Below are 7,260 nucleotides of genomic sequence, written 5' to 3' on the forward strand. Positions count from 1 at the left end.
ATGTGAGTGGGCCAGAGTATAAAACTGAAACCAATTTGATGTCAATACAGAAGATCCACCAGTTCTTAAGCTCGATTAAATGGGTTCAAGTCCATCGACTTGTCCAATCCAAACCTTGGACTATTACAGAATTTATAGCTAGAGAATCAAGGGTGACATATCTTTCTTCCTCAGTATTCATCTTCTTTTCTCTGGTTCAGAAAATAGTGGTCCTCTCCATGTGCCCACACCAGCCAGCAGGCTGTGAGTTGGGTAGGCCACCCTTGTCCTCCCAATCTCAACCAAACTAATAATGAGATTTCAAGTGGACCGAGTTGTCAGCTTCTACCTTGGCAGCATAAATTTAAATTTGTCCCAACACTAGAAAAAAACTTAAATTTGTAAGCTCATTTGCAATTTCTAAATCAATAAAATTTGAACAATTCATGTTCGTACTGGCTTCATGACGCAACAACGCAAACCAAGGCTGATTAGAATTGACCAAAAAAGCTTAGGAACTAAGGCATCTAATAGTATGATACAAACTTTCAAAGTCTTCAAGCTTCAACCATTCTAACTTTGAGATGTAACATGTATATTATCAAACTTATACAAATTGAGCATATTTTGAGCCAAGCGGTAGTTATGCGGTTACACATGATTGATTGAGGACTGATTTGTATTTTGGTCGGTCTAATTGGTTTGTAGGGTCTACCAGCCTTTACAAGTTGGACCTTTGCCGTTCATGCATAATAAATGTATGTCTTCATCATGTTGGCTTTCTAGAGGGAAAGACATTAAGTTCTTGTCATGGAAGACCGTGTTGTGCGACCCCAAAGTCACTGACAATGTCCGATCGCATTGCATTCAGAAGCGCGATTGGGGGACCAAGGAGGCAAAAACTTGACTATGAAGAGAATCTGTGTTATAGATTGAGACACCAGAAGATTGCACCTGACTAATCCCTATCATAAAGGCCGTACAAATCTATGAAACGGTTTATATATAAATAAAATTTATTAAAATCAGTAAGCTACCTTTATGACTGGATTGTTACTTTTTTTTTTTTTTTGTATTGCTTAAAACCTTTATAAAAGGTGCATTTGTGATGGTTAGTTGTTTGGCCATGGTTTTTAGTGATACAATACAATTGTTGGGATAGATTTTAGTGATACAAAATAAAAAATAATCATTCGGTCTCAAAGGTGGCTGGCTTTATATACATGTATACAAATTAAAATCAGCTAGGTGTTGGATGTTGTTAGATGGTTAAATTATAAAATTCTATAAACCTATGATATATATATATATATATATATATATATATATATATATATATATATATATATATATATATATATATATATATATATATATATATATGAATTGAAATCAGCAAGTTGTTGAATGCTGTCAGAAAGTTAAATTATAAAAATCCATCCATAAAATCTTTAGCCATGGAATATGATCCAGCAAAGGTTTATGATGTAGCAATGATTTGATGTTTTAGTAAAGTTTCATGATGCTTTTAGCAACATATTTCAAATATTTAGCCATCCGGCAGGCAGGCCGCTTGTTTTATATGCATGCTTTTTTAGTTAGCTATTGACTGCACAAAGCTCTAGGCATGATAATGAACCCATTTGGGGAAGAAAAAAGGAAGCGTTATATGAAATTTCAATAATGACACAAACTTTATGTACTGGAATCGTTTCAAGTTATGCTTTTTTGTTCTTTTCATCCAAATAGGGGCAAATATGCACCTTTCACAACAAATGAGTGTCGATCCCACAAGACAAGAATGAGAAGGGTAGTTAAAGCGTCTCTTTCCCTTATCTTCTTTTTTCTTCTTTGCCTTCTTGAATACCTATCGTAGAGAGGTTACAAGCTGGTCATATTCGCAACAGTTACACGCACTTGTCATCAGGTCAAATTCAGATCTTGTACAGCTGAAAGCATTGACAAACCCTTAATGCAGATGCCACCCATTTGCATTAACCTTGAGTACTCAAGGTTGAGACTCAAGGAAATATGTACATAAAGCAGCTAACATTGGCAAAATGCCAACCAAACATGTGAATATGTTCCCTCTTTGATTGATGAATTATTTGAGTAATTTGTGTGCATCAAATGCATTCGAATATCAGTGGAGAAAGAGAACCGATTCAACGCTGCATGATCAATACTTCCTAAGCAGAAGAACTCTTCATAAGATCAGAAATATAGTGCTAGTTTTGGATTTGCTAGTATTTCAGTACTCTGTGCTGAAATTGTTGGTATAGCAATGTGAAAACAAATTAATGCCAATGGTGGAGGCAGGTGTGGGCAATTGCCTACATGAAATCATAATTTTTTTCAATTTTATTTTCATATAGAAAATTCGTGGCAGTTTTTCTCATTTACATACTACATACAGGTGCCTCTTAAAAATTTTAAAAGATTTAACTAAAGCCATTTAGATAGCCAAAAAATTTCCGGTTCTGCCTCGATTATTGCATATGCAACGGCGCCCCCCAATGATCAATAGGTTGTCAAATGGGGGAATATAAATCTATTAGGAAAAGAACATGAGAAACAATGTTGGATTGTTACGTCAATCCGATGGCTTGAACCTCTAAATATCTAAGAAAAGAATGAAACCTCCTACTGCAATAGAATGTTGGACGACAGCTAGCTAGATCAGATCTAAAGGGCTTGTTCTTCTGTAACCCATGATAATATGGTTGAGAGTCGTGAGACTCTCGACAAGTGTCACTCTCAAAGGGCACCTCCCTTCGATGGCTTCATAGACTTCGTACAGAATGTCCACTCTTGAATGATGACATTATAAAAGGAGAAGTTTACTTTGCTCTCCATAAGCACCGTCCGTCCATTTGCTGAGTATTATTTGTTAATAGCGTTCACTGTGGTGCCTTTCATCCATAGTCAGCAAATTCGCCGGGCGGACTCGGAAATCCTCCAAGTCATCTCGAATCACCAACAAATCCTCCTGCGAGTTAAGGTTTGATCTGACTCGCCCTCGACTCACCCCAACTCAACTCCACTCGCTCCTGAGTCACTCTAACTCGTTTGATTCAGCTGCGCAGAAAAATACATTATGGTTATTTGAATGATTGGCCGAGCCAACAAGTCAGCTAATTGAACCAGTGAGCCGATCATCTACCGATCCGAGTCTAAGTCGCGAGTTTGTCAACTGTGCCTTCATTCATACTGCCTCCCAAAGGTGGCTTTGTAACCTCTAATCCCATATAACCAATATTGTGCCACCAATTAAGCACCTCACTGGCGCTTGAACCAATGTATCATTATGATTAAAAATTGTTCAATGGATCAGTTGTTTCTTGAGGGATTATTGGATATGAGTTGGAAAATTAACCACCTTTTGTTGATATTGAACCTGTTGGCCTGAACCAGTTGGGTGAATAGGAATAGCATTTCATTCTCATATCTCCCTAAGATATCAGGCTTGTTTTTGGTGTCTTACCATAATGCTCTGTTATGCTTCAACTTGCATATTGGTACCTTCTTTTTTATGATATAGAAAGTTATCCATTTGATTGTTATGCAAAGTGCAGCTTGTGACTAACTCATAGGAATATTGTATCTCTATGAGAGCACAATGGCTTTGTATATTAATTTGTAATTAATTTTGAATTTGATACCCAAAATCTAGTTGTGAAAATGAAGGGCCTATAAATGAGAAGGTGGTTTCAAGAGTCATCTACTTTGGTGACAGGTTGCAGTTTTATGACTCTTTTGAATTTACCAAGGGGTGTAAGGTTCCAATTTGAAAATGCACTACCGCCCAGTTATAGGGGTTTTGTACTTTTGTTTTTCTCTATATAAAGTCCCCTTTGTCTTCGTAGCCAAGCATCTCCATTGCTTCTCCTTAATTAAGTAATACTTCAAGTGCACTTGTGTTTGAGAAATATTTATTTGTCCATCTTCTCAATCTTATTTTTTTGTGTCGCCATATTAAGTTATTTAAAATTCCAACAGGTTTAACATGAAGAATTGATGGAATCTCGTTAACCAATGAAACATGCCATACTTTTGTTATTATTAAAATGCTGTTACATTGCAAATAGTTTTTTTGTGCATTCATATCGATGTCCTGGTCAAGATTTGAAAACAGAAATCTACGAAATCAAAATCTTTTTATTTTCTAGATCAAAACATTAACAAGCTGAAAATGTTGACAAATTATCTAACTTGACGGATAAAAAAATTGCCTTATTTAGACCTAAAAAAGAGCTGTAAAATGAGTCTAAAATGTCCCAACCAAATCTCAATAATTAAATATGCACAAAGGTTAATGAGAAGTTATTATGGTAGTACGCCTCCCACTCTCTGGAAGTTTCTCTTAATTTGTTGATCAATCCCTTTAGATGTAATTTTCATACATATATTCTTCATTGCAAACGAGGTTTCGATCGTGTGCCTATGATCTATGTAATTTTATCAAGTTAATTAATGGGTCTTAATGCAATACAAGTTTTTGGTTGTTTTAGCGATGAAACATAAAAAAATTATCCATCAATTAGAAGCAGCTAGCGTATTTCAACAACCTCTAGCTACAAATAGGTGATTGATATTTTCATCATCTAATATTAGTTCACACTTTTTTCTCTTTGTTTTCCTCTCAACCATCCATCTCCTTCACATGAACGGTCTTGGTTAGATGGCTAGATGACTCTGGTTAACATGCAACCTTTACTTACAATCTTCACAACAAATTAAGGCTACTGTAGCATGACCAATATTATACATCTGTAGTTCTTATTGATATATAAACCAAGTAATTATGAGGACTATTCAAATTAATTGCATGATTTGATGAACTTGAATGGCAGTTCATCATGTGTCACCAATACAAATAGATTTTTGTTTTCTTCATATTATCATTCTTAATTCTGATATGCTATCAGAACCATGTCCTCATGGAATTATTTGTGGATTTTGATCTTGCTAGTGAGATTTCATTAGATCTCTTGCGGTGTGTTTTAGAGCTGTCTTCTAATGCCTGTTCTATATGGCATCTTCTCCTGAAACATCATCATCTTCCAAGACAAACACATATAATGAAAATGAGATAATTTTGTCTTGTTTCCTTTAATTCCTTCTTGGTATTTTCTTTCAGTCAAACTCAATTCAGATAATTTTTTGTCATGGGGACTCAATTTATATAGTTACCAATTTGATATAACTTATATGGCTTTTATTGATCAGTCTAAACCACGCCCATTTGAAATTATTAAAGAAAATGGAGTTGAGATAGTGAATCGTGATGATGTAAACTAGATAAGGCTGGATCAACTTCTTCTCAGTTAGATTACAACCTCATTATCAAAACTTGTTGTTCATGAGGAGGTTACTGCAATGGTCGAGGCAGGGGCTAATAAGCGGCCAATTCATGTTTTGAATCTTGTAGGACATCAACTCTATGTGCTGCATAAGGGGGAGGGGGGCACTGATACACAAGTTGAAGTGTTACAGGAGTGGCATCCCGAGGCATCAAAAGAAGACCATGTACCCTATGGTGACGAGCGGTTGAGTGGGAGCAGCAGCTCTCTTCTAGATGGTAGGATCGAATACTCCTCCTACTCACCTAAAATTGTCAAAACCTATTCATGCCCAAATAGTAAGCTTGATGTCTTCTTATGATGTTTGAACACTCTGAAATATATTTATGCTGCATACTCCCATTCAAAAGTCTTATAATTGAAAAAAAAAAATTGACAAATAATGCATTTGTCTAGCTACAAAACACTAATAGGGTAGGTGCTAAATCTATTTTTATGTCATTGTCTACTTCAAAAGTGCTAGGTCAAGGTATGATGGAGCCATATGGCTAACCTATAGGATATGTCGTGTGCTGCACTCCAACATCTAAAGCTCACACAATATAACCTATTATATTTTGTCAAAAAAAATTATGTCAATTTATGTGGCACATTAGTCAGAAACACTTCGCAGCAGTCAAAAGAATTTTGCACTACAGTAAAGGAAATGTATGGTTCGGTCTTCTTGTTAAACTTTCCTCATATTTCACTGTTTAAACATTTTTACTAATAAAGACTGGGTAGGGTATCTAGATGATGGGAAACCAAATGGCAGCTACGTTATCTTTCTTGGACCTTATCTTCTCTCTTGAAAAATAAAATAAAATATAGTTGTTCAACATAGCTCCAAAGATGAATATATAACTCCTGCAAACATAGCTGCATTACTTAATTAGATCCAATACTTATTGTAAATTGGATCTCAAAATTTCATATATTCCAAGAATCTAGTGTGACAATGTTAGTGCCCCCTACATTTCAACTCATCCTATATCTTAAAAGTGCAGCAAACATGTTGAATTGGATGTTCACTTCGTGCCCATTCTTGCATCATATCAGATTCGTGAAGAGGATATTAACAATATTAGAGAAAAAGTAGAATGCATTGTCCAGCCTCATATTAATGCATAAAAGATAGTAATGTGGGAAACAAGACATGTCTTCAAGGTGACAGTTGTAAAACAAGAACTACTAAGTGCTACTCTTTAGATGTGACATCACATGGTTACAAGTGTCCTCAAGATGCAACATGTATTGGCCCTACTCATTGTATAACACTTAATGAATAAAATTGTGAAACCACCCTAATACATTGAAAAAAACGTCTGAGGGTGACAAAGTGGATATAGGTGATTTATCACCTAACCGCTATAAATTGATTTTCTTCTTCTTTTTATCATTCTTAATTTTGATAATAAGCACTTGTAATGTCATGACAGTGGTCAATTATGCTGCACAATTTCGATGAAGTGATTGCATATATTAGCTAGCATCTAGTTGGTAAGTCTAATTGGCATCTCTGCTACTAACCTCAAAAGTCTACCTAGAGACATTGTTAAAGTAAAGCACTAACAAGACAGCACACTTGATTGATACCAAATCAATAGTCACTGATTGTAAGGTGCCTCAAGTAGCAATTACATAATTTAAAAGTTATTTTCCATTAAATACCATCATATACATCACTTGTGCAACAGGAAAACTTGTCATATAGAAAAAAAAAAGTAAACTTCTTTTAAACCAATAAAATGCAGGTTCAATAACATTCAGAATTGCCGATGGTCATGTGGTTCTTTATTGGAATACAGCTTGGTCTAGCCATCAGCTATTTATTACAATGATTTTGACCAGCACAGACTCTTTCATGCATCTAGTTTGAGCCTTGATTCGAGGCTGGGCAATCTCTAGGGATGGCATTAGGTCTAGATCCCAATAGTTT

The sequence above is a fragment of the Nymphaea colorata genome, chromosome 10 (assembly GCF_008831285.2).
Source record: "Nymphaea colorata isolate Beijing-Zhang1983 chromosome 10, ASM883128v2, whole genome shotgun sequence".
NCBI lineage: Eukaryota > Viridiplantae > Streptophyta > Magnoliopsida > Nymphaeales > Nymphaeaceae > Nymphaea > Nymphaea colorata.